General features: G+C 35.1%; 2 long non-coding RNA genes across 3 annotated transcripts; both read right to left on the bottom strand.

Moving 5' to 3' along the window:
• Positions 1-22,702: 22,702 nt before the first annotated feature.
• Positions 22,703-23,685, bottom strand: LOC142529766 (uncharacterized). The gene is made up of 3 exons (XR_012815957.1): positions 23,446-23,685; positions 23,083-23,295; positions 22,703-22,978 (listed from the first exon to the last, which is right to left on the bottom strand). It is a non-coding gene; the product is annotated as an uncharacterized LOC142529766 (long non-coding RNA).
• A 266-nt stretch (positions 23,686-23,951) lies between these two features.
• LOC142529516 (uncharacterized) lies at positions 23,952-26,032 on the bottom strand. Of its 2 annotated transcripts, XR_012815911.1 has the most exons (4): positions 25,945-26,032; positions 25,133-25,862; positions 24,694-24,782; positions 23,952-24,567 (listed from the first exon to the last, which is right to left on the bottom strand). It is a non-coding gene; the product is annotated as an uncharacterized LOC142529516 (long non-coding RNA). The 2 variants fall into 2 exon arrangements; XR_012815912.1 differs by lacking the exons at positions 25,133-25,862; positions 25,945-26,032 and adding an exon at positions 24,891-25,024 and having other exon boundaries at positions 24,694-24,786.
• Positions 26,033-27,914: the final 1,882 nt, after the last annotated feature.

The following is a 27,914-nucleotide window of genomic DNA, read 5'->3' as shown; positions in this document are numbered from 1 at the left end:
ATAAATCTTGAAATTCAAGCTTATGCAACCCAAATAATATTAGATAGTATAACTCCAGCCCACATATCCGCTTAGTCCCAAATTTCTTAATGACTTTCAAAATTCCTCAAGATAAGGTGTCTAATTCAATTCTTACATGCGTATATCGAATAACCTAACCATCCATCATACTCAACTTTCTAGAAAAATCAAATTCCCCCAAAGGTATAATTCTAACTGTTAAGATCCTGGTTAAAACTTACGACACATCAAACTTAAATTCCCAAAAAAAATTTCTAACTCAATGTTTATCCTTATAACTTAACTAACCGATCAAGTTTTACCTTAAATCGGCATCACTTTAAATCCTTAATTTGCCACAACATGATTTCACTAACGCTTAAATTTTCATGCCTAAGATTGATTCATCCTACAATGTCCTTGGTTACCATTCATTATAACATTATAATCCAAATATCTAAATATTTTATATTTCCTTCGAGCCTAAATAACCGAAAATTCCTACCATTTAAACCGTTCAATTCTCACTTACTACTAGATAAGTTCTCAAATTTCTTAAAATTGTAAAAATAATTCTTACTTTCCTCGAATATCGTCCAATTTTTTTTTTTCTAAATCTCGAAATTTTCACAATTACCCATGAGTACTCAGTATTTCCAATTTCATTTTATAGATTTCCCGTATCATAAGATTCAATAGTCTTAAGTTTATTAAACCCAAAATTAATTCTCATAACACGTCTTACATTTCTATAAATACTTAAAATTCCAAGTGTTCCTCAAAATTTCGCATTTAATACTTAAAATTTTGAAAATTGCAACCTGACCCTTACAGTTCTCCCAATTTACATTTTGGCCCCACAACTCTTCGAAATCTGCATCATTGTCCCCATAAAATTTTCCACATTTACCTCATTAAACTTTTAGATTCTCGAACTCAAAATTTAATTCCCAAAATTTGGTAAATTCGAAAATAGTCCCTTAGAATTTTTTTTTTCCCACTTAGGTTCTCAAATTATTAGTTATTACAATTAGGTCCCTAAAATTCTCAATTCATGCAATTCCATCCTTAAATCTAACTAGGTAGAGCATGTATCCTAAATAAATTCTCATAATTAATCTTACATTTCCATAGATACTTAAAATCCTCAAATTGTACATTTATAATCCTAAAGATTGTCGTAGTATTCGAATCGCTATTGCTTATATGAAATCCTCAAAAATTTACTCGACTAGCAACCAAGAACCATTAATAATTTCTTAGAATTTCTACAAGTCCCAAAAGCATTCATAATTTTCAAGATTAACTTATGACCCATAAGGAGGACATCAACACTATTGACCTAAAAATTAATATAGTCAAATCATTTTCAACATCTCCTAAAGCCCAATACTCGAATTCTTAGACATGTCCAATTCCAAACGTACCCAACATGCATAATTCCATAATTTATATTTTTAATTTAAATAAACACTGAACAATTAAAATCTGAAAGCAAAAACATTTCATGAAAACATGCTGTTAAAATAATTCATGCTTTAAATAAAATGCGTAAATGTAAAACTTACAGACCGAAGACGTGACTTCATGAGCTTCTCGAGAGCAGTAGTAGTGCAACCCTTTACAAGATCATAGGCTCTGATACCAATTGTCAAGGCCCGTATTTCGTATTCGTAATTTTGCGGAATTATTAAAAATTTTCTAAATAAATAATTATTTTGTCCCATTTAATTAAAGTAAACATGTAAATAGTTTTAATTTTAAAATAACAGCGGAAGCAAATATTGTTTTCAACCAACAATTTAAAAATAATTAAACGTAAACATCAACTTAAAAATATTCCAACATATTAAAACTGAGTTTGAATAATAAAAGGTGCATAAATTAAATCATGAGGTCCTCGTGATTACTACTGCTGTCCCAAGATCGCTCACTGGTCTCTCCGTCCGCGGTCCCGACCTCATCAATACCTACAACAATCAAGTCTAGTGAGTCTAAAGACTCAACATGTATATATCGTGAATAACAAGTAAATATATCATAAAATCGCATGCAACGTAAAGATAATGTATCGTAAAGCGTACGGTGAAAAGCGTATCATGAATAATTATAACTACGTGTATATCTGAAAATTCATACGTAAAAGCTTAGCTCAATAGAGCTATGTCATAATATAGTCATAATTTTTCTGGTAGAGATAATGTTTCTAAGCAAGTGGCCCATAACATAGCGTAAGCGCCTGATCATACTAAACCACAGTATACCGGGCGGAAGAGATCAATCACAGCCCTTGGACTGGATGTCCGTACCCATACATAATCATAAACCGGTCGTAAGTCACCGCGCGGAGAGGTCCTTGGTTGTTCCTACCGACTTCCAAACCCATAAGCATAAGGTGGCCACAAGACATATCGCATATATCTCAAAAATAAACATTTTATATTTTTATGCACGTAATATAATTATAACCTTATTTTTTTTTACCGGATGAGTTGGATCGTTCCCAGGCTTGCTGCGACTTACTACTAATATGTGACACATGCAATAAATCTTAACTTGACAAAATTTTAACAATAGAACCAAAAACGAGACGATTCGGACCAACAACTTGATTTTTAACCATGGCTTCGTACCAACCCGAACCAACATTAAACCGACGTTTAACCATGATTAAAAATACCCCAAACATACTGAAAAATATGCATACTAACTGTAAAACACGAAAATGAGTGAAAGGAATCCAAAAACATAAACGCTCTTTCGAGAGTCATTTTGGCACCTTTCACCGTAAATTCTCGTACGACCTCTAAACTCGACCGAATCACGAACGGCCAAAAAAATGACTTTCCTAACTCATTGAGGTACTGTCCAGTCCTAAGGCCATGGGTTAAAAGCAAACCAAGGACTCAAACCACCTCCTGAAACCGAACTCATAGTTGCTGTCACCAACAGAATTTACAGCAGCTGCTATTGCGCGTGTGAGGGGAAAAATTCGAAATTTCATGACCATTGGCTTGAACCACCAACCAGAGACTCTTACCAACACTCTAAGGCATGGCTTGGACCATGGCTAAGGGCTAAAAGCCAACCACAACCCACGCCATTACCTAAGACAACCGAAGGTATCAACCGAGTGCACCAAATCTGTGCAATGAAATGAATTGAGTTGTTTTACTGTCGTGGGTCGTTCCAGTGGCCATTTCATCAACCATGGCTCGATCTAGACATGATGAAGTGTTGTATGAACCATGGCTACAGGCTAGGAGCCAACCATAATCCACACAACATCCAAAAACCGAAAGGGCATATACACAGAATTTGAAGAAACCGAAATGCATTTGTGTTGTTGTTGTGAAATTCTGAAGGATCCGTGTACCAGGCTTGGAAAGGACACCTTGGTCACGTTCTAGACATGTTAAGGGATGATTCTAACCATGGCTATAGTCCCTAAGACAGCCAAGATTCGAACTCCCACTTTAAACACCCAATGACAGAAACTTTGACACAAAACTGTAACTCATGGAAATGTTGCTGTAAATTATTTGTTATGCTTGTATGGACTTGAACCATTGAACCAAAAACATCCTAACACATTCTAATTTATTCCTAAATGCAGCCTTGTGTGCCTGGAAAACGATACAACCTCCTGAAGCACCAAACAATTCAAAACCGTGAGTCACAAAGAGTAAGCCGAAAAATCTGTGCAGAAACTTTTGTGTTGTTGCTGTCAAAATTTCGTTTTTACCTCATGAATCCTGAACATATAATGCTTAAAAATATTCATAGGACTTGATTGAAGAGCAAAGAAACAATATATACATGCCTGGAATTTGTTTTGGAGAAAAACAAAAATCAAAACGACAATACGACGCGACGGGATCGGAGTTGGCTTCCTTCTTGTTCAGCTGCTGTTATTCTCGATTATTTGCTGATGCTTTCTTCTGTAATTTCGAAGGTGGGGTTGTGGGGGATGTAGGCAAGGAAGGTGAATGATTTAATAGGTGTTAAAGGTGACAATATATGCCTTAAAATGAGAGTTACAAGTGAAGCTTTGAATGGAATTTGAAATGAATTTTGATTCCCTTTTTCTGCCGATTCTTTTCTCTTCTTCTTGCTGTTGTTTACGTTTTAGTTGTTAGCATGAAGGGATTGAGGAGCTTCAAAGAGAATTATGATTCATGTATTACCCCTAATTATGGAGTTTAAAAGTGGGAAATGAATGCACTATAAAAAAAACATTTAGTGGTAAATTTGAATGGGTTTGAATTGCTTCTCCTTCACTACTTATTGCCGTTGGTTTTTTCTCATTTCTTTGCTGCATGGTCTCATTCATTTTCTAGTAAATTAGTTGGGGAGAAATGAGGTGCTTTATTGCATTTAAATTTCCTACTAATTAGAGAATTAGAATAGGACATGAATACACCATGAAGTGTAATTAGAGATAGTTTGAATGGAGAGTTATCAACCTTAGAAATATTTTAAATTTTGGTCATTATTATTAATTTGCATTGTATATTTTTATTTAAACCTTGCATTTTAATTGTTTAAGATTTTAAACCTTCATTATATTTATTTTAATGCATTAACAAATTAATTTAGTTTAGCATCTTGCTTAGAACTTTTGCATGTCATACATGATCTCAATTTAAATGTTTAAATGCTATGTTTAATTTCTTGAATATATTTACCCTATATTAGTTCATCCCCAATTGTTACCCATTTTACTTAAACTTTAATTAAATATTGAACCTAATACAATTTATTTACTAATTTGACTCCCATTAATTTAATAAATCCTAAAACATTCTTTTTCTTCAAATTAAATTATTTCTTGAATTAAATTAAATTTAGGAATAATTGTCTTATTATTAATCTTATCTCAAATCTCCAAACTCCGGTCCGGCCTCGTGTATTTATCTTGAAAAGATAATACTAAACATCTACCTTTAAAATAAATAATCATGATTTAAAACTTCATATTTAATTTAAATAATAGAAATTATACATGGCTTATACGTAATCTGATTTTCGGGTCGTTACAGAAGCAATATTCCTCAGAGTCCTCTGCTCTTTTAAGAGCATGAGGAGGTAAACGCCATCATCAGAAAAGGCGTATGATGCATCAGCGACATAAAGGAGTCGCTGATATTTCTTTAGGGGAGACATCTCCTTAGCAGTAACGCCTCGTCCTCCATCAATGGAGGACCGAAGCTCTTCGACCTTTGACCAGACTGCCAGCGTCTTCTCAAAAACGCTATCTTCATTAACAGCCTTGCGGGAAGCTATCATTGACTCTTCAAATTCTTTCACTAGATCCGGCTCATTTGAACTGCCTGCTTTTGCCATGTTGATATTTGCTGTGTGTAAAACTAACATCTCTACCTGTTTTTATAGATAAAGTGATTGAAATGTCTCTCTCTCTCTCATGTTGATAGACACTAGAATTTAAAGAGGCCTGTCTAAGCCATCGACGGTTCATTATCCAGGATTAGTCTTCAATTCACATGTTTAGGGGGAAAAATGGTTAAGTCATTAATTAAATAGACTTCTCAACCGTTTCCTCCTAACTACATTACGCATACGGTTCATTTTACTTGGGCGAGATACTTCCACGTCATTACGTAAAAATTACTCAAACTTTTCGACTGCTTCTGAATGACGTGAAAGTTTTTACTTTTGAAATTTCAAAATTAATTATTTTACCGCCGCCCAAAATTTTTCAAATATTACAAAATTCTCACCAATACCAGTCCTCCACGTGGATTGACTGGTGAATATCTTAACCGCACATACATACTCTACATTTTCAACCTCGCTGAGCTTACCTTGCTATTACAACTCCAACGCATTCTCATCTAACCTGCAGGTACTAAGTTCAAACACTCACGATAAATCAAGAAAATGGCTACCTCAATTGCTCAGAATACAGTCGCTGTTAACTTCGCGTCCATATTTACCATGCCCAACAAAGTAATGAAAGCCATGTTTCGCACAATTGAACAATCTAGGCTTCGCTCTTTTTTGGGCTGCCGCTTCAACTACTCAGAGACACTGCTGAAGGAATTTTTCGAATCTGCGCACATGAAGAATGGCGAAATTATTTGTGTCGTCCAAAACAAAAACTTCTGTGTACACAGAAGATGTTTGCTGAATTGTTCAGCCTACCAACGGAAGGAGTGACTGATTTCTCTACATTGCCTGATGGTAATATTGGTATCTGGCGTAATGCCTTCTCAGACACCGACTCTCCAATCTCCCATCCAACTTGTCAAAAACGAGACATAAATATTGAATTCAGACTGCTGGCAGATATTGTTGCCAAAGGATTGCTTGCCAAAGCTGGTTCTTATGATAAAATCACTTTGGAGAAATTTGTGGTTATGGCCACTATCTCATCCAAATTGCAAGTTAACTGGTCAGACGTTCTCTTTAGAATATTGGTGGCCATGATCAATAAAGAAAATCAATCGCAAGGCTTTGCGGTTCAAATCTGCCATATGCTACTTGATGCCGGGGTTCAACCGGTTGATATGATTGAAGTTGGCAAAACTAAGCTCTTCACCTGGGTATCGGTTGAAAAATTTATCCAAAAGAATTTACCGGCCGAGGAGATAGTCTCCATCAAAACTGAAACCGGAGAAGAGTTTGTCAAACAAAAGAAATCATTGACAACCGCTTCAACCGCCAAGGAAACAAAGAGGAAGCTGGTTCTGAAAACAAGCTCCGATGATGAATCCAAAGATGATGTTCAAGTTGCAAGTCTTTAAGAAGAAGAGAACTGCACAACCAGTAAAGATCAAACTGGTCAAGCATCTTTCTGTCCCTCTCATCCATGCTCCAATCCCTACAATCTCTGCCACTAAGTTGAAAGGGATTAAAATTACAGAGGCAGAAATTGAGTCCTCTTATTATGAAGTTCCCATCATTCTATCCTCAGATAAAGGCAAACAGATGATGATTGAAAAACCACCTCGAAACAACGCAGTTCATACGGCCATCGTACTCGCAAGCGAACGTGTGAATGAGGCTGTTCAGAAAAAAATCAAGATGTTTGATAAATTGGTTCAGTATCGGACGGCTGTAACTTTTGATTCACTACTTGAAACCGAAAAAATAAAAGCAGCCGCTAAGCTGGAACGGTCCATTTTGGAAGGGCAGAAACAACTGATATTCAAACTGCTGTTCAACGGCGAGACTTTCTGGAACTTCAAATGAAAGAAAGCACTCTCCGAATCATCACACGGTTGAAGAGAAATAATTTTGATCCTTTTTGTCCTACTGCCAAGGATGATTCGGCAGTTATCTATCAACTTGAGATGGACGCATTGTCGCTGGCTATGAGAGTCGCTCAAATGCGACATGATCTCAATCTTCCAGCTGCTATTGAACAGGGCAAGTTTGATTCTCTGATGGATATTAATGAAAATTTGAGTTCAGAACAGTTCCACACCATCCATACTAAAAAGGACTCCTCATTTATCTCTCCCGATACAAGCACTAAACCTCATTCACCAGTATTTACTGTGCCGACTCAATCGGGTGATGCAGAAACACAGAGTCATCAGATTGCCACCGATATTCCATCCGAGTCTCCATCAATCTCTGCAATAAATAAGTCTACCCAACCGCCTACACGTGATCCCCCAGCTGATCAAAAGGTTTATGTTGTTGAGGCAGAAAACTTTTTATCCGAATTTGATAAAATTGTCACCTTTCGGGATGATCCAATGATATCTTCACCAATTTCTCCCACCAAGGATGATCCAAAATCTCCCTCAGAACAACTATTGTCATCGCCCAAGGAAGCACATATAACTCAGATGAATGATCCATTGGTGCATGTAAATTCTCCTCCATCAAGTTCTTCGCCAACAAAGCATGAGACACCAACTAAAACCGGCTCTAAAAGCCTTGTCTCCACTGAGAATATTGATCAGATCATTGAGAACATTACAAATGAACTCCTTGAGCCAGAACCATAAAAAGATGCTGGTAAAATTTCTTCTACTCAACTGGTCTCTTTCCAAAACAGGCTACTATATGAATAAAGAGACCCTGAACAACAAGAAGATCCAGAGGAAGGTTGCCAGCAGCAGATTCTGACAAAATCAATCACCATGGATCAATCTATTTTGGCTCTCAATAGAAAACAATTCGATCTCCGGGAAGACTTTCGATCAATCAAGGAAGACTTTCGATCAGTCAAGACTGCTTTCCGAAATGATCTTTCCACCATGGAAACAAGTCTTTCTCTTTCGCAAGCTAAACATAATTCTGTCAATCTTAACCTATGCCTTGGTTTATCGGAGCAAATGATAAGCCTCCAAAAAAAATTGGAACAACGCCTCGATGCCCAAGGTGCTCAGCTTGCCGAGATCATGGAATTTCTTGTTCATGGTGATGTCAAAAAGGGGAAAGAGAGCGTCAAAAGGCAATTCAAGAAGAATAAATATCTGTTATGAAGAAATTGCATGAATTAAGAGAACAAGAAGATAAGGCGAAAAGCAATGGAACAAAGTAAAAGGTCCAAAGAAACTTTTGTTGCAAATTTTCTTACCACAACTATTCACTCTATTCTCTGAAATTTCATTATCTTAATGAAATACAATATTTTTCGCCTCTCTATATCTTCGTCAATATTAAAATGTTTCTTAGCCCTATAGCCAGGTTTTTTCATCACCAAAAAGGGGGAAATTGTTAAGAAAATATCATTCCCAAGAATTTTGGTTTATGACAAAGATAGGTCAGAACTACGGTTCGTATATGAAATATGCAGCAGTTCAACCGCTCTATTCATCCACTTATATATCTTTCTGACCGGCTAAAGCTCCTTACTTGAGACCGTTAGTCTTAAATGACTCTTAGAACCGGATCATTAAAAGAAAAATATTTATTGCTCAAAGACATTCTCTGACCGGCTCTATACATTCAAATTATTACATCATATTAGAGTCAACGTATATACATCTGTTCCAAGATTGATCCGCATTAATGAGTCTATCCCAAAGAAAGGATGCCAAGTATAGACGTCATTTTCTGATGTTAAAGACAGTTACAATAAAAGGAACTTCTTAAGAAAAGCACTTCAGAACAGTGCTGAGCAAAAGGAAGATTAAATGCATTCATTAAAGAACATTTAATGCTCATAAAGACGACAGCAACTCATCTGTTTAGAGAATCAGGTTAACGTTGCTATGTCCTTCCCGACCGTTAAGAAAATCGTGTATTTTAACGGAAAAATGTGCTAAGCAGAAGGATGTTCTTTTCAGCTCACAATTGAATCATAAAAGCTTGCTTGCATACTTGAAATGATCTCCTAGCACTCCTAAAACTTTACATACTTCTTCGCTCAAATCAGCATGCTTTCAACAGAAAATCATTTGATCATTTTAGAATCATTTCGCGCTACTCACACAAAACCATTTATTCTCATCAGTAACCTGTTGGTTATTAGATCAAGTCTTGTTATCTGGTGAACTGGGTGTTCTTAATATCCAGAAGTGTAAAGTGATCACTAAGAGTTCCAATACAGGCAGTGTGATAAGTCCTGATTGGAGTGGGCTGTTGCAAATACGTTGTAAAGCCAAAGTCTTTTAGTAGAATCCTTCCTGGAAAAGAAAGAAAGGGTGACGTAAGAGTATTCAATCTGGAATTTTCCGTGGAGGTATATCTGCTTATCAAACCATTAGTACTCAAATACTACAAATCTGTTCTAATCTTTCTCTGATCATCTTACTGCTGATCATGAATCAGATCTGATTCATACTCAATAATACATATTACCAATTCAAATCAGATAATTAGATAACATGTATTTTAAAACAGTAAAGCATAATGTCATGCTAGCACACACAATGTAAGTCAACATTAAAATAAATCTCATGCTAGCAATCATATGCAAGGAAAGAAAACTCACTCTACCCCGCTCATTCTCTTCTATCTCAGTCTAAAGGATCTATCGCTCTGATACCACCTGTTGTGGGGACCCGAACGCTAATCATCTTCTTAATCATCTTTGGGATTTAATTATCAATTAAGATAAACAGGGTCTAAAATTTTTTCTTTAAAATGCGGAAGGTAATGGAATCAATCTATTATACATCTCAGTATAAAAGTACAATAATGTACAACAATTATTCAAACTAGTCTAAGGTTCAACTACTAAATTTCAAGTATTAAACCAAGTCGACAATAAGTCCGGAATCACCACTCTAACTCATCTTCTCTCATCATCTTCTTGACCCCGATCCTGTCCCACCTGTTGTCATGCACACATACAAAACAAGACAACAGCCGGATACTCCGGTGAGAATAAATCCCAGTATAAAACATGTATACATGCATATACACAATATAAATCATAAAGCATATTATCATGCATAAAATTCATAATAATAGGTTTCATAGTCTAGGAAACCAAATCAAAATAAGCATGCAGTAACAATGGATTCCATAATCTCTGGAATCAAAATAAAATAAGCATGCAACTCAATTCCAGTCATATCTTGACTTGACTCGACTCTAACTCTAGGGATCCCGGTGTGAATAAGACGTCACTGTCTGTCACCTACCCTCCCAATCGGGGTAACTGTACGTCTTATTCCTAGACTTTGGTCCTGTCTGTATCGAATGTCTACAATCGGATTGAATCTGATCCGAAGCGTCGATACTACCGAACATCTAGTTTGGCAAGTCTGCCAATGACTCTCCTAGGTCAAATGCTTGAATATAAATCTATAAACAAGGCATCGTCATATCAAGAGATTTGAATATAATTCTATAAACAAATCAATTATATCAAAAGGTAAACAACAACCCTAGTATGTGATTTTGTTGGGCAACTCAAATTGAATCTCATTTGAGTTGTGTCTCCCCCAAAACAAAACATGAATTATACCTTTGTCTTCCTGGTCTGACGAAGACGAAGTCTTGTATTCCAATCTGTCCATAACCAGTCTGGCAATGACAATCATATAAATACAATATCAGTATATAATTCGATTCAAAACCTGTTCTGATCAATACTCAAATCGGTATATAATCTGATCCATATCTGAACAAGGTACAATCTAATTCATATCAATGATATCATGATACAATCGAAATCATTACTGAATCTGATCAATGTCAATCTACTGATGTTTCGACGGCATAACAATATAGTCACGATAACCCCGTCTATCTCAACATCACAGATATAATATCAGAATTCATAACCAGTATCAGTATAACTCATAATCTGAATAATAACACAACTCTGATATAAAATCTCAACTAAATCAACTCTGAAATTCATAACAATTTCATAAATAGTCTATTTTTTGATCTGACTTCAGTTATACCATGTCTACTGTAGCAGAAACATTATATCTGATTCATATTCAATTCTGACAATACCATAAATTCAAATCATGTCTAAACGTAACGAAACTTACGTCCAGTTGTAGCCTGTGTCAATAGGAACACAGTACTGAAGTCGAATTCAAAAACAGACGGACGGATTTCTCACAAAAGGCGTAAGAATATTTCAATTCTTTTTTTGCACTTCCTCGGCTCTTTCCTCCCTTCCTTCTCATGAATTTGCATGCAGGTATATATATATATATATATAGATCACATTGCATGTAAGGCATATGGCTAAATGTGCTTACTGCACGTTTCACCGCGGGTGCGGTATTTCTCACACCGCGGGTGCGCTAGGCATATTGATCATCATCCAAAATTTCAGAAACAGCGACCGCGGGTGCGCTCTGTCTTGCACCGCGGGTGCGCTGACCTCACTGTAGCAGAACCGCGGGTGCGGTCTGTCTATCACCGCGGGTGCGGTGTCACTTCCGTAATTAATCTCCAACTCTCTGTCCATCAACCGCGGGTGCGGTCTTGTTCGTAGCGCGAGTGCGGTCTAGACTTTATGCAACACTTCATAATCTCATTTAGTTCTTCTCATTACAAGTCATGCATACTCATATCTTCCGAATATCACATCAATGAAGACTAATAAATCTCGAGCCTTACATTTCTCCCCCTCTAAGAAATGATTTCGTCCTCGAAATCACAAGTAATTAATTCAGACATATTAGAAGGAATGTATATAGAGTTTAAATCAAAACTCATCTCAATAACTCCATTATGAAATCTTAGTCTCATGACAAGTTCTGTCACTTACTGTATTTTCAATAATAGAATAGTCTTCATTCTGAAATATCTTTCTTGTACGGATCTGTGATTCTAAATTGGAATAATAATTCAAGAGCATAATATCATAATACCCTTCGAAATAACTCTGACCGAATCAATCTCACAATACTGGCTATACAACATCCGTATATATCAATTAACGGTTCGTACCAAATCAATATCATCAGCTGTTAGCAAATCTGTTTATCCCAGTCAATGATATATTGAATCTTCGGCCCCAAATACCAATCGTCATCATCCGACGTTGGCATATTAAGTCTGTCTGGTCTGGGCTATCTTCATTCTCTTCTGAATTAGCTACATTTTCTTTGTCATATTTCTGACCGTATCAAATCTTATCTCAGGTGTCTCCGAGATATTATTCTTATACCAAAGAAATCTGCAGTACTCACTGTACAATATATCGTCTGTAACTATTTCATTACTTTTCTGATGGCTATTATCATATTATAATTCACACAGTGACAATATGTCATATCAACTGGTGCTAGCATCCAGCACTGCCACTCCCTAGATATCTTTCAATATCCAGATAGTACACTCTGGCTATCTGTCAGTCTGTGGATAATATATGAATGAGTTCATGGTGTATTCTGCCACAATTACAAACTCATTCAAAATCACAATCTGATATAGTCTAGTTCTACATTCTGATCAATCTGACCATTTCTTTGACATCGATCTTTGTCATCTAGTCATGTTTGTACGTCATCTTGTACAAACTAATAGATATAGATTGAACAATATGTCAATCACCATCATATCATATCTTAATCTGGAAAGTATTGCAGTGGTCTTATTACGAAATTCATCGAAATATCCTCCCCATGTCTAGTCAAGAATATACAAATTCTGTAATAAATCTTCTGATCTCTATCTTTCTATCTTCATTTATTGGCGGTTCAGACATTTCAGTACAATTCTGCCAACATTTCAGCATAAATTCTGCCATAACTGATTTAATCTGTCTATATCAAAACTATCTGTTCGAATTATCATATACTTTCTGTTACCGGAATGGCTACTGAATCTATTTCTGTGCGCTTCTGACCCTATCTGTCATTTCCAATTCGAACTATTTGGTATAAACAATCAGTTAATGATATAAATTAAGGAAAGTACCTACCTGGTATTAGGTTCTGACTATTGATATCAAATTCTGTTGTACAATTCTGAAACATTTGGCATCACAAGATAATCATTCTCATACCGTAACAAAATCACATATCTGCTACTCTGATCGATGTTCTGTTCTGATTATCGAAATTAAGTTCTGAACATTTTGATTATATCCCTGAACTGCCGAAATTCTTGAATTCAGTTCTGATTCGGTTTGAATAATCTATATCAAACATTGACTCAGAATAACAGTACTATCAAATCAGATTCATAATATCAATAATCTATACGGATCTAGTGAGTTCAGTAAACTCATAAAATTGCAATTTCTGGCAATACTGTCAATTCTGACTAATCAATCATATCTTCATGTCGCTCAGATCAACTGCTATATATCATCTGCAAATATAATATGCCCCCAAACAATATAAGCTGTCTCAAATACTGTTTTAGAACAATAACAATACTCAAGCAGATACAAAACAACAATCGTATACGATAATCTGCTAACTCAGACCAACATAAATTTCTGACAATTCTGACATTTCTGAAATTTCTGATATCGGTATCGTTCTCAATCACTGATCAAAATCTCAACTGTGTCAAAATCAATCGGTATACTAACTTCAGATATCGCACGTTCTGCATACAATCTGTTTCAAGCAGGATTCATATCTGAATAATTTATGTATACAATAATCATAGTTCTCAGAGTATTCAATACAATCTTCAGATATTCGATTCAATCAATCAGATGCTACAAATATATCAAAATGTCATAGATACAACAAGCATAAAATCATCAGAATATCTCTGAACATACTGAAACATGCCAAAGAGAAACATTAAATCAGATGTAACTCCTGGTCGGTACTCTTCTACTGATCTTTCACAGTGTCATTCTGTACATCAATATCATTCTGTACTGAATTCTAAAACACAACCAGTACCAGGTATCAATTCAATTCTGAAATCTATCTTTCTGATATAAAGCAAATCTGAAATCTTATCTGGGCAAACATCAGCCAACTCGTACATCATTGGCAAATCTGCCAATGCTAGACTCGATTTCAGTATGTCTACTGAATACATAAGGATGCCATCTGCCCCTTTCTATAACAATCGAGTCCCTAGACAACACAAATATCAAAGGAATTCTGAATCTAGAATCCTTACCGTGAAATCTCTACTCATCAGCCATATCTGGTCTGAATCTTATACTCTCCTGACAAGAATCTATAACAGTTCTGTACTTGTTCAGCATATTAATATCAATAATGCGGTCAACTCAGACATACAAGCACATCATAATCTAACTCGACCTCATTCTCGTCTTACTGTAGTATACAATATTTCATAGAAATCTCTGATATCAATCTTTCTTTCCCAACAAGTAAGGGAATCAATACTACAGTACAATCAGCCTCAACAGATACAGCGTATCTCAATGCAACTCAGTCAAAGATAATCGTAGGGAATGCATTAGTATATATCAATACCTATGCAATATAATCATAAAAGAACAGTACCTGTCACTCTATCATCTGGTGTGTCCGGTGTCTGTTCTTTGGTCTTCTGTTCCCTAAAATCTTCGGGAACTTCTCTGAGGACAAACTCTAGCAAAGTGTCCCGGCTGTCTACAAGTATGACAACTACCAGTCACTCCCTGGCATTGCTCTGTGGGATGTCTCCCTCCGCAAGTTCTGCAATATACTCCAGTATGACTCGGGCTGGAACTACAGGAGCTAGACGAACCACCCAGTCCGCTCCCCAACTTCTTGAATGGCTTCTTTCGAGCTTTCCGCAAATCTTGCTTTCCACTCGTACTGCCGCGATCAAATCGGAGAGGGGATTGCTGTGTCTGGGGTTGCATTGCACACACCCTTTTTAATTGTCTAATCAGACTCGCCTCCGCTCTCTTCGCTTTACTCAAGGCATCAGCAAAATGATAAGGTCGCTGCATATTCATCAATGCAACTATCTCCGAGTTCAATCCTCTGATGAACTGATCCGCTACAGCTTCATCATTCCCAATTACATGAGGAACAAAACGCAGTAGAGTAGAGAATTTAGCAACATATCCTTCAATATTCAGTTGACCTTGTCTCAAATTCTCAAACTCTACTCTTTTATCTTCCCGGTACGAAACTGAGAAAAATCTTCGATAAAATTCAGTTCTGAATATTTCCCACGAAATCACTGTACCTTTCTGTTCTAGCATTCTTTTACTTGTAATCCACCAACTTCTGGCAGTCTCTCGTAACTGGTGGAATTTAGTTTAATTCTCTGTTCATCTGAATAATCAAGTAAATCAAACAGTATTTCTATGTCATCAAACCAGTTCTCACACTCTTCAGACGTCTCGACACCACTCAGAATCGACGGCTGAAATAACTGAAATTCTTCCAACTGTATTTCCATCTGAGTTTCTGATACATCTATCTGTTCAGTCGAAGCACTATCCCTTTCTGGAATTCTCCGTGGAGGTATATCTGCTTATCAAACCATTAGTACTCAAATACTACAAATCTGTTCTAATCTTTCTCTGATCATCTTACTGCTGATCATGAATCAGATCTGATTCATACTCAATAATACATATTACCAATTCAAATCAGATAATTAGATAACATGTATTTTAAAGCAGTAAAGCATAATGTCATGCTAGCACACACAATGTAAGTCAACATTAAAATATATCTCATGCTAGCAATCACATGCAAGGAAAGAAAACTCACTCTACCCCGCTCATTCTCTTCTATCTCAGTCTAAAGGATCTATCGCTCTGATACCACCTGTTGTGGGGACCCGGACGCTAATAATCTTCTTAATCATCTTTGAGATTTAATTATCAATTAAGATAAACATGGTCTAAAATTTTTTCTTTAAAATGCGGAAGGTAATGGAATCAATCTATTATATATCTCAGTATAAAAGTACAATAATGTACAACAATTATTCAAACTAGTCTAAGGTTCAACTACTAAATTTCAAGTATTAAACCAAGTCGACAATAAGTCCGGAATCACCACTCTAACTCATCTTCTCTCATCATCTTCTTGACCCCGATCCTGTCCCACCTGTTGTCATGCACACATACAAAACAAGACAACAGCCGATACTCCGGTGAGAATAAATCCCAGTATAAAACATGTATACATGCATATACACAATATAAATCATAAAGCATATTATCATGCATAAAATTCATAACAATAGGTTTCATAGTCTAGGAAACCAAATCAAAATAAGCATGCAGTAACAATGGATTCCATAATCTCTGGAATCAAAATAAAATAAGCATGCAACTCAATTCCATTCATATCTTGACTCGACTCGACTCTAACTCTAGGGATCCCGGTGTGAATAAGACGTCACTGTCTGTCACCTACCCTCCCAATCGGGGTAACTGTACGTCTTATTCCTAGACTTCGGTCCTGTCTGTATCGAATGTCTACAATCGGATTGAATCTGATCCGAAGCGTCGATACTACCGAACATCTAGTTTGGCAAGTCTGCCAATGACTCTCCTAGGTCAAATGCTTGAATATAAATCTATAAACAAGGCATCGTCATATCAAGAGATTTGAATATAATTCTATAAACAAATCAATTATATCAAAAGGTAAACAACAACCCTAGTATGTGATTTTGTTGGGCAACTCAAATTGAATCTCATTTGAGTTGTGTCTCCCCCAAAACAAAACATGAATTATACCTTTGTCCTCCCGGTCTGACGAAGACGAAGTCTTGTATTCCAATCTGTCCATAACCAGTCTGGCAATGACAATCGTATAAATACAATATCAGTATATAATTCGATTCAAAACCTGTCAAGATCAATACTCAAATCGGTATATAATCTGATCCATATCTGAACAAGGTACAATCTAATTCATATCAATGATATCATGATACAATCGAAATCATTACTGAATCTGATCAATGTCAATCTACTGATGTTTCGACGGCAGAACAATACAGTCATGATAACCCCGTCTATCTCAACATCACAGATATAATACCAGAATTCATAACCAGTATCAGTATAACTCATAATCTGAATAATAACACAACTCTGATACAAAATCTCAACTAAATCAACTCTGAAATTCATAACAATTTCATAAATAGTCCATTCTTTGATCTGACTTCAGTTATACCATGTCTACTGTAGCTGAAACATTATATCTGATTCATATTCAATTCTGACAATATCATAAATTCAAATCATGTCTAAACGTAACGAAACTTACGTCCAGTTGTAGCCTGCGTCAATAGGAACACAGTACTGAAGTCGAATTCAAAAACAGACGGACGGATTTCTCACAAAAGGCGTAAGAATATTTCAATTCTTTTTTTGCACTTCCTCGGCTCTTTCCTCCCTTCCTTCTCATGAATTTGCATGCAGGTATATATATATATATATATATATATATATATATAGATCACATTGCATGTAAGGCATATGGCTAAATGTGCTTACTGCACGTTTCACCGCGGGTGCGGTATTTCTCACACCGCGGGTGCGCTAGGCATATTGATCATCATCCAAAATTTCAGAAACAGCGACCGCGGGTGCGCTCTGTCTTGCACCGCGGGTGCGCTGACCTCACTGTAGCAGAACCGCGGGTGCGGTCTGTCTAGCACCGCGGGTGCGGTGTCACTTCCGTAATTAATCTCCAACTCTCTGTCCATCAACCGCGGGTGCGGTCTTGTTCGTAGCGCGGGTGCGGTCTAGACTTTATGCAACACTTCATAATCTCATTTAGTGCTTCTCATTACACGTCATGCATACTCATATCTTCCAAATATCACATCAATGAAGACTAATAAATCTCGAGCCTTACAAAAACTAAATGAAACTATTCCTAAAGAAACTAATTTTAATAGATCTAATATTACAACACGCAGATCTATAAAATAGGAAGAAATTGAATTTCCAGAAAACTGGATAATTGAACAAGTTGTTCCTATAAATCCTATAATAAATAGAGATTTACAACAAGTAATACAAAACTATGAATGATCTGTTAAAATACAGTTTAATAATGAACAAAGAAGATTATTGTAATCTCCTATTTATGCTAGATCAAGATCTAGTCATTCTTTTATTTCACCTTTGGATTATATAGTGGATATTCCACAAACATCTAGAGCATCTACTTTTCAAATAAGAGAAGAAGTAGAATCTTCCATAAAAGATACCATAGAAGATTTAATTATTAATCAAAATAATATTGTTCATCAGAGTAATTTTCAAAAAGTTAGAGAAACTGATACAGTTTCAGAAATGAATTTTACTATTTAATGGATAGTAAACCGAAAATAGATTTACTAAAGGATCTCTTGCTAGAGTGATGATCAATAGAGAATTTTATCAACCCAAATGGGAATCTTTCAGAGAATAGTATTTTAAAAGCTTTTCTGAACAAGAATTTGAGTATATTGTTTCATAATTTTATAAATTATGTGAAAATCAAAATTGTTAGGATCAAGAAAGATTTTAGAAGGGGGGGTTAATAAAATCTTTGAAAATATTTGTTTTTTAAGATTCAGTTTTCAACTGTTTTGAGGCGGTTGAAAATTTTTCTCAAACTGTTAGAAATGTGAACCACTGTTGAGTGCGAAAAATAGTTCACAATTTCCAATGATAGCAAATAAAAACACAAGGTTTTTTTATGGATGTTCGGAGATTGAAAACTCCTACGTCACCCCTTCTTCCTCTTTAGGAAGTATTCCACTAAAGGACTTTGGCTTTACAAAACTCTTTGCAACAGCTTACTCCAATCAGGACTTGTCACACTGCCTGTTCTGGAATTCTTAGTGATCACTTTACAATTCTGGATTTTAAGAACACTCTGTTCACCAGACACCACAACTTAATATAAATAACCGAAAGGTGACTGATACAAGTAAATTTATTTGGGTAGCACGAAGATGATCCTAAAATGATCAGATATATGTTTGTTCAGTGCGTGCTTATGAGCGATGAAGTAAGTAAGCTTTTGAGTGCGCTCTGAAACTTTCGAAGTATGCAAGCTTATGATAATTTTACCTTCGTGGATTCGATAATGTATTTCACGCTACTCTTGCAAACATCCTTCTCTGTTAATATAGGCGATAGTTCCAACGATCAAAAAGATCGAGTAACGTTAACTTTGTAATAGAGAAAGGTCGTGTCTCCATCAGCTGCAATCGCATTTAATGTTCTTCAAATATGCATTAAATGTTCTCTTTGATGGCATTTCCTTGAGTCCCGTTCTGAAGAGTTTGCCACAAAGTTTCCTTTTATGGTGACTGTTTTATCCTCAGACCTTTCAAAGATAAATGATCTTTCCTTTCTAGGATAGAGATATAAATACAGATCATTCTCGGGACTGATGTAGGAACACGTTGATTATGAAACCGATGCAATCTCTTGAATGTCCTGAACCGGTCAGAGAATGTCTTTCATTAAGTAGGCAATAAGTAACCTTCTTTAATGATGTCTTTCAATCAATCGGTTAAGAGTTCCATCTTCTTTTATTCTGAGCCGTTTGAATTACTGACGGCCTGGAAGTCAGGCGGTCAAGTTTCTCTAGTATATCCTTTGATTGAGCGGTTAGAATTCTTTTGGCTTAAGCCGGTTGAGAGCTTGGCATTTGAGCTAAAATTTGTAACAAAAGATAAGCAGCTATTTATTGAAATAGTGAAGTGCTATTTTGATTTTGTCAATCACCAAAAATTCTGGGTAATAATTTCTTTAACAATTTCCCCCCTTTTTTGTGATGACAAAACTCAGCTGTAATGATATAAATTTTTTTACATATATTAATGGCAGGCTTGTATTAAGAAAAAATAAAAAATTGTATTTCATTGAGTAGATGAAATTACAATTTCAATCACTAAGCTAAACAGTTTAAACAGAAAAACAGATATTAAAAACTGCTTTACTTTTGACCTGCTTGATAAGCTTCTCCCCTTTCTCTTAGTTCTTTCATAACTGAAATTTCAGCTTATTGGATGAATCTTTGTCTTTCTCTTTCCCCCTTTTTGACATCACCATGAACCAGAAAATCCATAATTTCTGTGAGTTGAGCTCCTTGGGCATTCATATGTTGGTCAACATGATCTTGCAGACGATTTATTTGGCCTGAGAGCTCAAGACACATGTTTAGATGTGCGTAATTATGCTTGTCTTGACGTAGGGAGATTCTGGCATTCATGGTGGAGAAGTCTTTACAAAGATCCGATTTCATCATTTGAAAAGCATCTTTGAGATCAAAATGTTTGCGGTTTAGAGCAAGAATTGAATTGTCTAAGTTGACATGTTTTGATAGAATCTCTTTTTGGTAATATTCTTCTGAATGTTCTTCCTCTTCAGAGGCATCCTGATCAGAACATAATTTGGCTTTGAAAGAGGCCAGTTGAGAAAATGATGCTTTTCCAACAAATTTTGATGGCTGAGGCTCGTCGAGTTTCGCGGTTATGTCTTCAATTATTTTCACTACAAAAAATTGATCTATAGTGACGGGAAATTTCGTCATTAAATGTCCAAAACCCGTCATAAATTAATTTTAATGACGAGAAATTTCCCGTCATGTACCTTAATTACTGCCCTCCCAGGTAAAAATAATTAATGACGATAATGAGATCCCGTCATTATTTTTATAACATATTTAATGATGAGATTATACCATCATTAAAATGAATATAAATGACGAAAAATTTCGTCATTATACTACCATTTTCCTCTCGGTAAATAATATTTTATTGACAACACATCTCCTCATTATATCATTATTTCCCCCTCATTATAAGTTATTTTATTGATTAAATTTACTATAATTATTAGTTATTAGTCCCGCACTAAAAATCGATTTAACTATGAAATTACCTCTCATTAAAAAATATTTTTAATTGTGATGAAATTTATAATAATTATTTGATATGAATTTGTCATTATATTAAAGATAGCATTAGTGATAAAATTTGAAATATGAAACAAGTAATTTTTTTGAACAAACTATTTTATATAAACAACTGCATCCATATCTATTCATATATTCAAAATTTACTGAATTGCAATTTGTTCCAAAACATGAGTTCCATTTTGATGAATATTTGAAGTATTTCCTAATATCTACTCCTTCGAGTACAAAAATATTTGAGGACCATAAATGGTGATCACTTAGTAGTTGCTTCAAAATATCATATACTAATTTCCTAATCAATGCTTGAATTCTTCTTTGAAGCACGACATCAGATTAGGCAGCATGTCATCTGTAAAACATAAATAGAAAAAATGAATTAAAATAAAGTCGAAGTTTGTAAACAAAACATCCCGAAAAAAATGATATATTATGTCAAACACATGTGAAGTGAATTTTTAAATAATTAAAAAATAAAGTCTATATATATATCAACACAAAATCGCAAATTCCACAAAAAACCTCATATCAAATGTATTAATCTCATACAAAAAGCGAGGTCTAGAAAATTATGCAGATAGACCAAACACATGAAGCCTCGATTATTGATGTTAAACATGGGTTCAAATTTTTATTAAGAAATTTTTTAGAAGACTTAAACACAATTTTCAGTGGCTTAAATGATCCTTTGATTCCAACTCTTCCCCATAGCAATCCTCAACTAAAAACCCACATAAAAGACAAAGCAATGTTGTCTCATAAAAAGTTGGATTCACTAAAATGGATCAAAATGACTACAAGAAAACAAGAAGATACACAAAGGGGCATTATATCATGGGGAGAAACTTAAAAATCCATAACCCTTGATCTTACAAATCCACTTGTCCCTAACAATCTGCTTCTTTTGTTAGCTCACCTTGATTTTGGGTAATTTACTAGAAATGTATGCCAAGTTAAAGGGGCATTATATCATGGGGAGATGCCTAATACACACAACTAGCAAAATCCCAAAAGGAATAAATGCAGAATAATGTATAAACCTGAACGTACAATATCTGCAGTAAAAATTCAAGGTAGCACAACACACCTTCACCAGACATTGTAGGTGCATCTTAAGTTTCTTGGTTTTCATTCTCGATTTTGGCTAATCTACTTTCAATTCCATCCATGCGCCTCTTAAGGTTATTATTTTCTTCTTCTTTCTCATGGAGCTTAGCCTCAAGATCTTTTATATAAGAAGCTTGTGAACAATTAAAATGTTTTCTTTTCATGCCACCTCCAAAACCAAAGACATGAGTATGACACTGTGGTCCAAAATACTTTTCAACAATCTCAATATGTGAGAGTGATGCATTACATTTAATAGTCTTCACAATCTCATCCTACAAAGATCCGTCACTCATGTCAGTTAAATAAATGATAAACAACAAATTTAGGTTAGTGATATTTACATATTTTTCTTGCGTTTCTGGCTCAACAAGCTTTCTATTTTTATGTCGAGTCTCATATAAAATTTTTGCAATATCAGGTGGTTTATTATCATTGCCTCCCCGAAAGATATATAAAAGGAAAATGATATATATATACACACACACGTTAATTAAGCAAAAAAATCATAAAAAATAAACATAAGAATTAATATAGATGTTTATGACCATTTCATATATCAGTTGTCTGTGCGGCATTCTTCCAGTTCGATGAGGCATTACTCCATTTACCCGATTATTAGAATTCTGGTTACTGGTTTTCTACATAAATCACAAACCAAAATTACAATCATCAGTTCCATGAGTGTAATTTAACTGAAAAATGAAGATATTTCTTATTACAATTTGAACCAGTATTATTATACCTGAAACTCATCCGTTAAGAACTTATTAGTTACAAGCCAGTCCCATTCTTTAGCATTAAACCCTTGCGGCACATTTTTTAAAACTTCAGCTTTAGTTTTGCAAGGTCGCACATAATCAACGTTCAAGGATGACCTCTATGCTGTCCACAAAGTACCCATATGCTCCAAAGTATGCTCACAATATAATTCTATACTAGGACTAAAAAAGAATTCCTGCAACATAATCATAATAAAGCATTAGCAAATGAAATATTATCTCTATTTTGATGGGTTGATTTACCAAAAGTTAAAATATATTAGAATATGTTATTATCTCTATGCTAACAGTAAATTTACCTGAAATTAATAATGTAATTCACTTACCTTCACCGAATCCCACATGTGTTGTTTGTCTAATTCAGTCAAGTCTTTCCATGTTTTCACTTGTATAGGGCATATATGCTTGTCGCGCACAATTTTCCCCAAGTGTCTCTACCAATATCTGTGATTTTTTCCCACTGCACGATTGTTGTAGAATTCGATCTCCATCTTTTCTCCACTTTTTAAAGCTGCAATTTTCTTATTCTTATTTTTTCCTCTTACTTTTCTCGCCTTCTGAGTTGCAGAATCTATTTAATGAATTGAAGTAATAAATAATTGTATCAAGATTTTAATTTGAAATCAATAGAAAATGCATAATACTGCTACATTTCAAATATATTATACTTACCATCAACATATGTTTCTGTAACAGCATAACTCGATTCACCACTTTCACTATCTTCAGTCATAGGAGTAAATTTAGCAACAAGATAATGACCAACAACCTCAATTGGTATTTGAAAATCCTAAAGAAATCGTATAATTACAATAATAAATTACAGTTCATGGAACATTTAATATTATTTTAGCCAAAGAACTTGCCTTGTTGATCATACATTCACTGATAGATTGCAAGCCAGTCTTGATATCAAAGTTCTTCGAAATAGTTATGAACCATTGAACTGTACTAGCTTGTTCACTTCCATTTACCACATCCCCCCGTACTATGACTTTCTCATTTGTCTTATAATCACCCAATATTGTAGTATCTCTCACTTTCGGAACTCTTTGGATTGGGATATAATATGTACAAATTTAAAGAAAATAAATCAATGATAAAGAGAAATAAGAAAAAACTCAAAATAAATAACTCTTTATTAATGCTACCAGATGTTTGATTGTCTTCAGGCAGTTTGAAGAGCAATGGTTGGGCAGTTTGATCCACATCAACATAAATGTCTATGTTCTCCACGTATTCATGTTCGTTCAACATAGCAAATAAATCTTTATCATTTCTCAAAGTCTTACCATCCCCATCCGTGACTTTGAAACCAACAGAATATATTTCAATGAACTTTTTACATATGTTCAAGATTTCTAAGAAAGAACTATCATCTGTAAAATCTCTTTCTTTCCATTCTTCTTCCCCAAAATGCACAATAAGAGTATGGGCTGAAATTCCACCTTTTGGAAGGAAAAAAAAACTTTTTACAATTATATCAATACATTTTCACTTAAAAACAGAGAGAGCGACCTAAAAAACTGCAAGATTTATAAATTACAATGTCTACATAAAGTTTATAGGTTTACCAATTCTTCATTGATTGCCGATGTATTGAGCTTTTTGCTCTTCAACATGTAGCCTTTGAGTTCCCCCTTTGCTCTCGTGGGCAGATGCACTTCCTGGAAAACAACAAATCAGATAATTGAAGTATGAAATAATTATATCAACCATTAAAATTCTATAAAAAAAATAAATCTACGCTATCAGTTTAGAAAATAATTACCAGTAGAATCTCCAACATGCCTTGTTTTATGTCCATATCCACGCTCCTTGGCCAACTTATCAGGTGCTAAAAATTTTACAGGCTTTCGCATGTTTCCTACACTACTTTTTGCAAGCATTGATTTCATCTGTTAATATAAGCAATGTAACAGATTAGTACACACAGTAAAAACATGAAAATGGACCAGAATGAATAAAAAACTAACACATAAAACAACGGACATTTTACCAAAAGAGAATAACATAAAAAAACAACTAAGAAACATGATAAGTTGGAAATACTTCTTCAAATTGGAATTCGCTTTCTCTTTCTTTTGTTTGTTGGTAAGTCAGCTACTAGCAGCTCCAAATCTATTCTTCTCCAAATGTTTTGACCATCTACATCAAAGGAAGTTTGGCCACCACAATCAAAATTGAAAGATTCAGTATGTTGATAAGCTTCACCGAAATCATCTGCATTACTGATCTCGTCCTCTATTGGTTGTGGCATCTCATATAGATCCCGAGGTTGTGTCTTAACAACAACATTCCAACCTTTATTGATGTTGTCTATGGCATAAAACATTTGTGAAGCTTGATTGGCCAGAATAAAGGGTTCGTTTGTTTTCAAAATACGATGGAAATTAATGCTAGTGAATCCATATTCATCTACTTTGGCTCCTTTCTCATTATCATGCACATCGAACCATCTACATCGAAATAAAACCACTCGTTTTCCGTCAAGATACTGCAGTTCAAGAATCTCTGTCAACATTCCATAATATTCAACATAATTATTCTCACTACCTATATTACCGATTACACACACCCCAGAATTTTGTGTTCTACATCCTTTGTCACGAGCTTCAATCCGAAACCTATATCCATTGGCAACATAACCACTGAAGCATGTAACATACATTGAAGGAACACGACACAATGATAGCAGGTCATCATATTTAGTGTGTTGGTCTTGTATTTTCATTTTGTCAACCTACAAATAAATGACAATGTAAATAACTCGAACAAATAATCTTGCTTAACATAAAATAATTTATAACAATAGAATCATTTACTTATTGTTTAAACCAACCAATAAAATTGCTATTCCATTCGTCATCCGATAGTTGTGGTGTATTATTTTTCTCATTTTTAGAGTACTCTCTGCATTACAACATTAATGAGAAATGCATATATATAAAAAGAAAAGAGAAATGGTTGTGTAGAGGTATTTGAGCTTACTCGAGCAAAGGTTGCACTTCATCGCAATTCTTTAAAATATAGATATGAACTTTCTCCCATGCATCATCATCGAGAATACGACTTATACCAGCTCCAAATGCTCGTCCACATTGCAAAAATATGGATATTTCACCTTTATATTTATGAAAGACACGGTCATAGTTTCGCTCAAGTCTACTGAATTTTGTCTCAATGTCTTTCAAGTATCTTGAGCAAAGAGTCATACACTCCTTTGCTATATAGCCCTCTGCTATTGAGCCTTCCAGACGAGCCATGTTTCGAATAAGTTTTTTTAGCTTAAACAACATACGCTCAATAGGGTACATCCATCGATATTGTACATGTCCATCAATTATAGCCTCCTTAACCAAATGAATAGGCAAATGCACCATCACATCAAAAAACGAAGGGAGAAAAACTTGTTCCAACTTGCAAAGAGTAATCGGAATTTGGGATTCAATCTTTTGTAACTCACATACCTTCAATGTTTTAGCACCCAAACTAGTAAAAAAACAAAGACAACTCAATAAGTGGTTCACACACTGCTTTAGGGAGGAGGTCACGTATCCCAAGAGGAAGTAGATGTTGTAAAAGGACATGAAAATCATGACTTTTCAAACCTGAGATTTTATGTTCTTTCATGTTAACACTTTGAGAAATATTAGATGAAAACCCATCTGAAACTCTTAATTGCTTAAAAATAAGCAAAACAAGTGCTTCTCCTCTGTAGATAAAGTGTAGGATGCAATGGGCAACTCAAGTTTATCCCCCTTACGAATTGGATGCAAATCTGGTCTAATTTTCAGAGCTTCCAAATCATGATGAGCTTGGACATTGTCCTTAGTCTTCCCCTTGTATTCATAATTGTCTTGACTATATTCTCACATATGTTCTTTTCAATGTGCATCACATCTAGATTGTGTCTTAACAAAAGAGAACTCCAATATGGAAGTTCAAAGAAAATACTTTTCTTATTCCAATTATCACCTCTGCTTTCATGTGATATTTTCACCTTTCTTTTAACATCTTTAGTTAAGATTATTCCTTCAAGGTCATTCACTTGAGTAAGCACATCAGCACCTGAAAGTGAAAGTGGCGGTGGTCTTACCTCTTTAGTTCCATCAAACAAACTTTTATTTTTTCTCCATTTGTGGTTGCTATGAAGATACATCGATGACCCATATAACATTGCTTTTTACCATTAGCTAACCTCATAGAACAAGTGTCTTTGTTACAAAAAGGACATGCCATCTTACCTTTGGTACTCCAACCAGACAGGTTCCCATATGCTGGAAAATCATTTATTGTCCACAATAAAGATGCATGCAATTTAAAATTTTGGCGAGTTGAAGCATCAAATGTTTCAATGCCTAGTTCCCACAACTCCTTCAACTCTTCTATCAAAGGTTTAAGATAGACATCAATAGCATCTCCTGGACCTTTAGGACCTGGTATGAGACTTGAAAGAATAAAATTAGATTCTTTCATGCACATCCATGGAGGGAAATTGTATGGAATGAGTATTACTGGCCTAATGCTGTATGATTTTTTTGAATGAGTAAACGGTTGGAAACCATCACTAGCAAGACCAAGTCGTATATTTCGAGGTTCAATGGAAAAATCTTTATGTAGATCATCGAACGACTTCCATGCCATAGAATCAGCTGGATGTCTCATCAGTCCATCATCTACTCTTTTTCCATGATGCCATCTCATAAAAGAAGCAATCTTTTTAGACATGAATAACCTTTGAAGCCTTGGCTTTAAAGGAAAGTAACGCAAGGTCTTCACTGCTAATTTCTTA

This window comes from Primulina tabacum, chromosome 16 (genome assembly GCF_025594145.1).
Source record: "Primulina tabacum isolate GXHZ01 chromosome 16, ASM2559414v2, whole genome shotgun sequence".
Taxonomy (NCBI): domain Eukaryota; kingdom Viridiplantae; phylum Streptophyta; class Magnoliopsida; order Lamiales; family Gesneriaceae; genus Primulina; species Primulina tabacum.
Note: the sequence above shows the minus strand (reverse complement) of the source record. Positions and strands in the feature narration are given on the sequence as shown.